This window comes from Lolium rigidum, chromosome 5 (assembly GCF_022539505.1).
Source record: "Lolium rigidum isolate FL_2022 chromosome 5, APGP_CSIRO_Lrig_0.1, whole genome shotgun sequence".
In the NCBI taxonomy this organism is placed as follows: domain Eukaryota; kingdom Viridiplantae; phylum Streptophyta; class Magnoliopsida; order Poales; family Poaceae; genus Lolium; species Lolium rigidum.
In genome coordinates this window covers 99,364,512-99,376,054 of record NC_061512.1, presented here as the reverse complement: position 1 = coordinate 99,376,054, position 11,543 = coordinate 99,364,512, and the positions used below count along the sequence as shown (strand labels likewise).

Below are 11,543 nucleotides of genomic sequence, written 5' to 3'. Positions count from 1 at the left end.
AAGGCTGTAGATTCCGGCAGTGGTCAAGGGGAGACTCATAAGCATACCCACGTGTGGTTAGAGCGCTCAGTCTCGGAACAGATAACAAGAACTCAGGGTCCTAGGTTTTAAAGAAACACAAGTGAGCCGCACAAAACGATCAGCTAACCCACCGACGACTCGCAAGGCAGACCCGAAACCAAACAATAGCTGTAGGAGGTGGTGGTGGCAATATGGGCTGCTTGAGGTAATAAGTGGAAGGGACACGTGTGAAGAACACAACTTAAATCTAGCATGAGGGAGAAGGCAAAATAAAATAGGTGAGCGACTTCTGCAGGGGCAGAAGTATAGGGGAAATGCTTGCCTGTTAAAGCTTGCCGAGGGACATCCGGAGAACTTGACGTATCTCACCACACAACTTCGTGATCCTATCCGGGAAGAAGCAAAGCGCTACAACAAGCAACGGATACACATCTTACTACTACGGCAAAAGAATCAGCATGATCATGGTATGATATGCAGGGCATGGCAAACATGATGCGGCGATGCAACTTATCCAAATTAATCGGAGTCGAAACCCCGGATAAACAATTAGGTTGGAGTTGCATTTCTACCGACAAATTTAAGGGTTGTTTAGCATGGCAAAACATGGCAGGGGTGCGCTACTTCCAATATTAAACGGAGCGGGGAAACCATATACGGCAATTCCCAAATACCCCGTATATTATGTATTACGTGCGATGCAAAATAACATGACACTACATGATGCAAGATGCAAACATTTATATACATGACATATTTAGATTCATGAGATTTTTATGATTTAAATAGATATACCATTTAGAATTATTGGATTTACCAATCCAAAGATATGCATTATACAGTTTGCAAAAAGAATAAAACAAAGGGCGCAGGAGACTTGGGTCGGACCTGGCCTGCACCGATGAACAGAAGCAACACACTCTGGTAGTTGATCCTGATACCACCGTGAAAGAGATGAAGGCTATAGCCACTGGGTTGCTTTGCTGAAGCTGATTTAGATTGGCTCACGTGTACACTGAACTATCTCCAAGCATGGGATCTGAACACAACAAAGGGGAAGGTGACGGATTTAATGGCCGGGATTTAGACCAAGAAGATTACGGCTGAAAACAAGGCACGAACCAGATGGGCTACCACCCAGATATTGAAACAGATGGAGACACGCGCAGCACTCTGAAGCTCGTTTCTGGACGGTGTATCAAAACTGACGAAACTGAACAAAGTTGGAGCGTTGAAAATGTGGCGAACACAGAGAGAAGCGCTGGTCGCGGAAGTAGTCAAGTCTCCACCCTCTTGACGTTCCATAGTCGAAGTAGTGTACGCCAGGAAAAAGATCTTGTGCGGCAACACGGTCGGACAGATCGGAAAGACTACACAGGAAAAGTGACAAAATGGTATTAGTTAGCTAAGCTAAGCAGGAATGCTGCTGGATGGTTGCATGTCGTGCATAGCCAGCAAGTGAAAAAGGAAAATCTGATTGTGTATGTTGAAAGCTGGCAAGGAAACATGGGATCTGTGCGTGGAGCAAAGGCAAAAGATAGCAGCTACCTTGGTCGATGGGAGTGTAGCGCCTGGTTTGGTTGTCACTGAAGTTTGAAAAAGGAACCACACAAGTCAGAGGATGAAAAGAATAAAAGGGTGGCTCACGTGAACTCAACCTTTTCTTAAGCCTGAACGTGAACTCAACCTCACGTTCAGTTACAGCACGACGAAGGAACGAACCAACTGTACTGCTACTTGGATATCGATGAATGCAAGCGCGCGTCGTTTTTGCTGTAGACCAAGGACACGCTAATGGATCAGCAAGGAACAGAACCACTTGGCTTACTGCGTGTTGTAGACAAGGTACAGGCGCAAAAGAAGAAGACAGATAAGGGTCGCGTTATGAAGATGACGGACGGAAAGGATGAGGAGTTTTAGGGAAACAGAGGTCGTCTCACTCGAGCATGGGCTCGATGATGCAGGGCGATTCGAGGAGTAGGGAAGGGCGTGCTGGATGCTCCTCGACGTGGTGAACCACTAGATGGCGGCGCTGAGATGGGGGAACCACTGTAGCATGGCCGAAATGGAGCACCTGCGACGGCGATGAACTGTCAACGCCGGTAGAGCAACAGAGAACAGAAAACAGGATGGAGAGAGGTCTAGGACGCGGAGGATCTCACCAGGAGGGTCATGGAGGGTTCGGGGAGGCCGGAGTCGCATCGGAATGGCCGGAACGAAGACGCTATGGGGAAGAGCTGGCGGTGATGTCCTGATGTATCTATGAATTTTCTGAACTTTCTCTAAAGTTCTTCGTGGAAGAAAGGAAAACGGGAGGGAGCTTTGGTGGCGGCGGGGCAAGAGGAGGAAAAAGGGCTAGGGTTTGATGTGGAGTTGAAGTAGGGGGTAAAGAGGAGCAGGTGAGGGAGAGGCGCTTGGTGGAGGGCTCACGGGCAGAGCTCATTCCCCATGTGAAGATGGCAAAGAGGAGTCCTCCTTTAGGCTGTAGCGCTGTGACCGACCAGAAAAAAGATGCACTAGAATTGATGGCCTCCGGCCCCTTTTCTTCTTTTTCTGGATTTGCAAATAATGCAAGGAAGAACAAAAGGAGATAGATAGAAAAAGATAGATGAAAAAGAAGGAAATGTTGCAGACCATCTCCAAAGCCACATTTTTATTTAAAACAAGTCTACTCAAAATATTTCAAATATTTTCGTTTCAGGTTTGTTAAGGTTTGTTAAATAAGAAAAGAGCGAGGGAGGGTTTTTATAGAACCATAAAGAGAAACAAAAAATATATTTTATTTAAATAATTTTAGTTTGTGAAATAATGGATATGATGCATGCATGATGCCATGAGTATGCACAAAAAGAAAATAACAAACAAATCTAATAGGGGTATTTTTCCGGGTCGCTACATCAAGCACAAGGTTTCGTATTAGTAATTGTAGATAAAAAAGATAGTAAAAGTAAAGTAAAGTAAATAAATAATGTAAACTAAGTAAAAGCAGTAAAGATATAGTTGTTTTTGAGTTTTGTTTGTGATTAAGTAAACAAAATATTTTTGTATGTTCGGATTAAAATAGCATTGCAATTAGAAAGTAAGATAAATGCAATAGAAAGATGTTTCTTATGATTATAATTGGACTGGGTTCATGGGTTCACTTGTCTACTCTCTTTTTTAAGTTGTAGTGGATACTAACAATTCATCAATGAGATAATATTGGTGAAACTTCAATACGTGTTTGATAAGCATCCATATGAGCATCACGTACTAATATAGAGATGATGCAACACATCTTTCTTACACTCCACAAAAAAGGGAAAACTTCAAACAATTGTGTATTAAGAATTAACAGAGCATAGCATTAAGTACTTTGACATGATGTTTGAATATCAGATATGCTACCTTAAGCAAACAAGATTATCACTTTTGTCACATGATAAACATAGCACATGCATTCATTTTATCCCTAGTAAGGTGGAAAAGGAAAAGGTAAAACCATAATGGACCATGAATTTGTTGTCACTATTCAATTACTAAAATCATGCTACTTCATCTAATACACACATCTCCCCACACATATCTTGCATATCCAAGTTGGATCAGAACAAGCACTTAAGAACGGTGTACATAATATGCATCTATCAATACATCTTAGACACAATACATTCCAGTCTCATATTACAATATCATAGAATAAAAATCCACCATGTAGGAATTACATATATGACCATAATCATGTTGGAAGCTCATATGGTACTAAGATATATGATGAACAAGAGAGAAATAGATCAAGATACTACCACAAACACATAGTCCAGAGGTGAATTACTCCCCCTTCATCATGGTGTTGATGTGGAAGATGTTGGAGAAGGTGAAGATCCCTCCAGCGGTGGCTCCAACGGAATTGGCCCCTCCAATCTTAGGTGTTGTAACCTCTGTTTTGGTGTTTCGGTGTTTCTGCGGCGTCCCCTCGAGGAAACCCTAGGGATCATATATATAGGATTTTTAGGTCAAACGAAGTTCGTGGGCGAAAGAATCAGGCGAAACGGACGGTCGATAGAGAAACGAAGGTGGGTGGCGCGCCCTCCCTTACTGAGCGCGCCACAACCTCTCGTTTGGGCCTCAGGCCCAGATGCTTCTCGTGGTGAAATATTAATGTCCACGGAATCCTAGCTCAATTTGATTTCGTATAGGTCCATGAAAGTAAAAAAATATACAAAACATGGTTTTTCCTGTTCTGCAGAGTTAACCCAAATAAAATGAATCGTTGGTAAATCTCCATAAATCAATATAAAACATAGATACAATATTATATATGTTGTAAATACATAAAAATATGTGTTAATAAAGTATAAAGTTTATATTTATATTTTACATGCATTACTAATCAATCTTAGCAATCTGTATGATGTAATTCCTCAGCAGTTTGGGTTGCTGGGCTGCACTGCTAGCAGGGTTTTAGGGCATCTAAATGAAACTGCTAGAACGAAGATGCAATACTTTCAGCAACGCACTGGAGGCCAGTACAGAGCCTCCGGAAAATCACGATGGCCCCTTAAAAGTAGATTGTCAGTATTCATCTGAATTTCTAGACCAAAATTCCGGACCATATTCTCGCCGGCTAGAACAACAGATGGAAACGTTTGTACTTTCACCGGAGTCTGCAGCTCGTTCTGACAACCAACATGGAACTATTCATCTGAGATCTTATCTTCGGCCTGCCCTCACATGAAATTCATGCTTAGGCCATCTCCAGCGTGGCGAATTAAATGGGTGCTCCCACACGTTGGGTTGCATCCGTTTGGGTGGGTACGTGGACAGTGGCCAGCGTCCGCCCGGAATTTTGGATCGTACGCTGCACCCAACGCGGTTAGATGGATAGATACCATCAGCAAGGTAGTACCCCTTGTTGTAGTGGTGGCCGTTGATCTCAAAATCCACATCAGGGGACTGACCGTGCGCTAGCCTATCAAACAGCGAAGAGCGCTGCAACACATTGATGTCATCGTGCGAGCCGGACATTCCAAAGAATGAGTGCCAAATCCATGTGTCATGTGAAGCAACGGATTTAAAAATCACTATGCCCTCATAATGGCCATTGTACGACTCCTGCCAACCAAAAGGACAGTTCTTCCACTCCCAGTGTATGCAATCTATGTTATCAAGCATCCTAGGAAACCCCCTGGAAGCGTTGATTGACAACAGACGGGTTGTTTCCTCTGTAGTAGGTTGGCGCAGATATTCTTCACCAAACACAGCGATCACTTCTCTGCAGAACCTATAGATCGCTTCCAAGCAGCTGGACTCGCTCATCCAGACGTACTTATCTACGTAGTCACCAGCAACACCATATGCTAGCATCCTAATCGCTGCCGTGCATTTCTGATATGAAGACAGGCCTACCATGCCAACTGCATCCTGTTTGGCGATGAATTAGTCGTCATAGACCTGATGTCATCCATTATCCGGTTGAACAACGGTCTGGACATCCGAAAATAGCGGCGAAACAACTGCGGCGTGAACAATGCCTTGTTGTAGTGGAAGTAGTCATGGAAGAGCATCTCATGGCCGCGTTATCTTTGCGGTCCAAGGCTGGCGCACCCCCTGGCAAGGACCCATGGTACACTGGGATCTGCGTGAGAGTGTGCTCGTGGAATAGCAACGCAGCCTTCGTGAGAAAGTTGTCATCGGACTCGTCGTCTGAGGATGTGTCGATGAAGTTCTTGTAGAAGAACTTGTCTCCGCTGTCCACCATGATCTACAGATGAAATGGGACAAATTAGTTGACCCATTTCATCGAACACCTTACGGGCGGGGAGATACGTCCAAAACGTATCTACTTTCCCGAACAGTTTTGCTGTTGTTTTCCCTCTAATCTGTGTGTTTTGAATACAACTAACATGGACTAACGCTGTTTTTAGCAGAATTGCTCTGATTTTTGTGCAGAAATCCAACTTTCAGGAAAATTCCCGGAAAATATCGCAAAGTCCCTATTTTACCCGAAGACTCACGGAGCTAGAAGACGAGATAGAGAAGAGCCACGAGGGGGCCACACTAGGCCTAGGCGCGGGCCACCCATGGTCGTGCCTAGGGGTGGTGAGGCCGCCTCGAGCATCCCCTCGACCTCTCCTCCTAACTATATAAAAGGCCCAGACCTGAAAACAAAGGGGGGTTCGAAGTTTTTCCAGAAAGAGTTCCGCTGCTCCGACGCCACCAGAAACCCCATTTCGGGAACCAGAGAAACTCCGTTCTGGCACCCTGCCGAGATGGGGCATTGGAGGATATCATCGCCATCATCATCACCGACGCCTCTCCATCAACCATCAATGATTCCCCCATCCATGTGTGAGTAATTCCCCCATTGTAGGGTATAGGGGATGGTAGGGATTGGATGAGATCATTCATGTAATAGCTATAAGATTGTTATGGGCATAGTGCCTAGTATCCTATTAGTATTTTTGACATTGTTGCAACTTGTTGCGCTTAATGCTTGTCACTTTGGACCCGAGTTCCATGATCTCAGATCTGAACATGTTATTGATTCATGAGAATAATTATTGTTTTTTATCATACCTGCAAGTTGTATACACATATCGTTGTCCGGAACCCAAGGTCCCAAAGTGACAATAATTGGGATAATCAGAGGGGATGGCTATGATGTGAGGATCACGTGTGTTCATGGAGTGTTAATGCTTTGCTCCGGTACTCTATTAAAAGAAGTACCTTAATGACCAGTAGATTCCCTTGAGGCCCCGCTGCAAACGGGCTGGTAGGACAAAAGTTGTCGTGCAAGTTTCTCCTTGCGAGCATGCATGACTAAATAGGAACACACGCCTATGGTTACTTAGTACTTGGATGCTTTTATCATTGTTACCTATAAATGCCCATGTCTTGCTTATTGTATGAATCATCTTATCCATGCAGCGCCCGTTCATCCATCCCTATGCTTACAGTATTTTAATCCTAATGTCTCATCGCAGTCATCACTGCTACTGCTATTTTTATTTCATTATTGTTGTTACTTTACTACTGCTAGTCTGCTACTGCTATAAAACTGTTACTACTGATAAACTGTTGCGAGCAAGTCTATTTCCAGGTACAGCTGAATTGACAACTCATCTGTTAAAGCATATAAATATTTGATACGTCCCAAACGTATCTATAATTTCTTATGTTCCATGCTACTTTTATGATGATACTCACATGTTTTATACACATTATATGTCATATCTATGCATTTTCCGGCACTAACCTATTGACGAGATGCCGAAGAGCCAGTTGTTGTTTTCTGCTGTTTTTGGTTTCAGAAATCCTAGTAAGGAAATATTCTCGGAATTGGACGAAATCAACGCCCGGGTTCCTATTTTTGCACGAAGCTTCCGAAGACCGGAGAGGAACGAAGTGGGGCCACGAGGTGGCGACACACCAGGGCGGCGCGGCCCAAGCCCTGGCCGCGTCGGCCTGTTGTGTGGGCCCCTCGTGACCCTCCCGACTCTGCCCTTCCGCCTACTTAAGGTCTTCGTCGCAAAACCCCCAATACCGAGAGCCACGATACGGAAAACCTTCCAGAGGCGCCACCGCCGCCAATCCCATCTTGGGGGATTCAGGAGATCGCCTCCGGCACCCTGCCGGAGAGGGAAATCATCTCCCGGAGGTCTCTTCATCGCCATGATCGCCTCCGGATCGATGTGTGAGTAGTCCACCCCTGGACTATGGGTCCATAGCAGTAGCTAGATGGTTGTCTTCTCCTCATTGTGCTATCATGTTAGATCTTGTGAGCTGCCTATCATGATCAAGATCAGCTATTTGTAATCCTTCATGTTGTGTTTGTTGGGATCCGATGAATATTGAATACTATGTCAAGTGGATTATCAATCTATCATATATGTTATTTATGTTCTTGCATGCTCTCCGTTGCTAGTAGAGGCTCCGGCCAAGTTGATACTTGTGACTCCAAGAGGGGGTATTTATGCTCGATAGTGGGTTCATGCCTCCATTAAATCTGGGACAGAGTGACGAAAGTTCTAAGGTTGTGGATGTGCTTTGTTGCCACTAGGGATAAAACATCGATGCTTTGTATAAGGATATTTGTGTTGATTACATTACGCACCATACTTAATGCAATTGTCTCGTTGTTTGCAACTTAATATCGGAAGGGGTTCGGATGATAACCTGAAGGTGGACTTTTAGGCATAGATGCACGCTGGATAGCGGTCTATGTACTTTGTCGTAATGCCCTGATTAAATCTCATAGTACTCATCATGATATATGTATGTGCATTGTTATGCCTTCTTTATTTGTCAATTGCCCAACCGTAATTTGTTCACCCAACATCCGCTATCTTATGGGAGAGACACCACTAGTGAGCTGTGGACCCCGGTCCTATTCTTTACATCCGAAATACAATCTGCTCGCAATTGTTCTTTACTGTTCTTCGCAAACAACCATCATCATCCACACTATACATCTAATCCTTTGTTTACAGACAAGCCGGTGAGATTGACAACCTCGCCTGTTACGTTGGGGCAAAGTTCCGTGATTGTGTTGTGCGGGTTCCACGTTGGCGCCGGAATCCCTGGTGTTGCGCCGCACTACACTCCGCCGCCATCAACCTTCAACGTGCTTCTTGGCTCCTACTGGTTCGATAACCTTGGTTTCTTACTGAGGAAAAACTTGCTGCTGTGCGCATCACACCTTCCTCTTGGGGTTCCCAACAGACGTGTCATCTACGCGCATCAAGACTGTTTTCCGGCGCTGTTGCCGGGGAGATCAAGACATGCTGCAAGGGAAGTCTTCCACACCACTCTCTTTACTTTGTTTTTGTCTTGCTTTATTTTATTTACTGCTTTGTTTGCTCTCTATATCAAAAACACAAAAAAAATTAGTTGCTAGTTTTACTTTATTTACTGTCTTGTTCTCCATATTAAAAACACAAAAAATTAGTTACTTGCATTTACTTTATTTAGTTTGCTTTATTTACTACTGCTAAAAATGAGTAATCCGGAAGTTGAAGTTCGTTCCTTTAAGCAACAAGGGGAGAAAGTTTTAAAGATGGTTGGTATAGAATTAGCGATGCTCATCATAGGTGCATTAAGAAACACTCCACTATTATATTACTTAGGAACTTTTATGTTGGTATCTCTAGCTGGAATAGGTATGTTCTTGATACTCTTGCAGGAGGTAATTTCCTAGGCACTCCGGCTTTAGAAGCTAGTTGCATTATTGAGAGTCTAGTTGGAATACCACCTGTTAATGAGGCTAAAATTGAAATCTCTCTTGAAGATGTCATTAAAAAGTTGGAGGCCATAGAGAAAGATCTTCCAAGTATTGAGACTAAATTGGGAATATTACTTAATAGCACTGATAAACTTGATAAATCTCTAGGTGGAATTAATGAGAGAATTGTTGTTTTAGAAACTTATGCTACTCATGATAATCGAACCCATAGGATTAGTGAACTTGAAGAAGCTATGGGAACCTTGGGGTCAACTTTTTCTTCTCTTAAGTTTAAGGAGAAAGCTTATGTGGGTAAGGAGCAAAAGTTTATGTATGTCTCTAAAGTGCCTAAGCCAAAAAACTATTATAGGTCTAAAATTGAAAAAGCCCTTAGTACCACTACGGATGGGGGAACATCTAAGATGCCTATTGCTGTTGATGCTTCATCTCTCGATAATACTTGATTCACACTTTTTGCGCCTAGCTGAAAGGCGTTAAAGAAAAGCGCTTATGGGAGACAACCCATTATTTTACTTCTGCACTTTATTTTATATTTGAGTCTTGCAAGTTGTTATTACTGTAGCAACCTCTCCTTATCTTTATTTTAATGCATTGTTGTGCCAAGTAAAGTCTTTGATAGTAAAGTCAATACTAGATTTGGATTACTGCGCAGGAACAGATTTCTTGCTGTCACGAATTTGAGCAGTAGTATCTGTAGAAAATTTAAAAAAATCTGCCAATTTACGTGCGTGATCCTCAAATATGTACGCAACTTTCATTCAATTTGGACATTTTCATCTCAGCAAGTCTGGTGCCTCTTTAAAATTCGTCTTTACGGACTGTTCTGTTTTGACAGATTCTGCCTTTTATTTCGCATTGCCTGTTTTGCTATGTTTGATGGATTTCTTTGTTCCATTAAGTTTCAGTAGCTTTGTGCAATGTCCGAAGTGTTAAGAATGATTATGTCACCTCTGAATATATGAATTATGCACCGACCCTCTAATGAGTTTGTTTTGAGTTTGGTGTGGAGGAAGTTTTCAAGGATCAAGAGAGGAGGATGATACAATATGATCAAGAAGAGTGAAAAGTCAAAGCTTGGGGATGCCCTCGTGGTTCATCCCTGCATATTTTAAGAAGACTCAAGCGTCTAAGCTTGGGGATGCCCAAGGCATCCCTTCTTCATCGACAACTTATCAGGTTCCTCTAGTGAAACTTTATTTTTATTCCGTCACATCTTATGTGCTTTACTTGGAGCGTCTGTTTGTTTTTGCTTTTGTTTTGTTTGAATAAAATCGGATCCTAGCATTCTTTGTTTGGGAGAGAGACACGCTCCACTGTTTCGTATGAACACATATGTTCTTAGCTTTATCTTTAATGTTCATTGCGAAAGTTGGACTATTTCATTCATTGTTATATGGTTGGAAACGGAAAATGCCGCATGTGGTAAATGGTTTAATGTCTTGAATAATTTGATACTTGGAAATTGTTGTGCTCATATAGATCATGTTTAAGCTCTTGCATCATGTACCTTGTACCCATTAATGAATAATTACATAGAGCTTGTTAAAATTTGGTTTGCATGATTGATCTCTAGAGTCTAGATATTTACTGGTCGAGGTGTTTGAACAACAAGGAGACAATGTAAAGTCTTATAATATGTGAGCTTTGCTGCACCTTTTATACTTGAGTTTGCTTCAAACAACCTTGCTAGCCTAGCCTTGTATTGAGAGGAATTCTTCTTGTGCATCCAAATCCTTGAGTCAATAAACATGTCATTTGTGTCCACCATACCTACCTACTACATGGTATTTCTCCGACATTCCAAAGTACATTACTTGAGTGCTACCTTTAAAATTTCTATTCTTTTCCTTTGCAATATATAGCTCATGGGACAAATAGCTTAAAAACTATTGTGGTGAAGAATATGTACTTATGTGTCTTATTTCTTAATAAGTTGCTTGTTGAGCGGTAACCATGTTTCTGGGGACGCCATCAACTTTTACCTTTGTTGAATATCATGTGAGTTGCTATGCATGTTCGTCTTGTCACGAAGTAAGAGCGATTTTCATGATCAAATGGTTTGAGTACGCATACTGTTAGAGAAGAACATTGGGCCGCTAACTAAAGCCATGATTCATGGTGGAAGTTTCAGTGTGGACAACTAATCCTCAATCTCTTATGAGAATTTTAACTATTGTTGAATGCTTATGCATTAAAAGAGGAGTCCATTATCTGTTGTCTATGTTGTCCCGGTATGGATGTCTAAGTTGAGAATAATCAAAAGCGAGAAATCCAATGCGAGCTTTCTCCTTAGACCTTT

General features: G+C 42.5%; 1 long non-coding RNA gene across 1 annotated transcript; it reads right to left on the bottom strand.

Annotated features, from left to right (window-relative positions):
* Positions 1-934: 934 nt before the first annotated feature.
* LOC124651239 lies at positions 935-2,089 on the bottom strand. Its single transcript, XR_006987322.1, has 3 exons — positions 1,570-2,089; positions 1,144-1,391; positions 935-1,060 (listed from the first exon to the last, which is right to left on the bottom strand). It is a non-coding gene; the product is annotated as an uncharacterized LOC124651239 (long non-coding RNA).
* Positions 2,090-11,543: the final 9,454 nt, after the last annotated feature.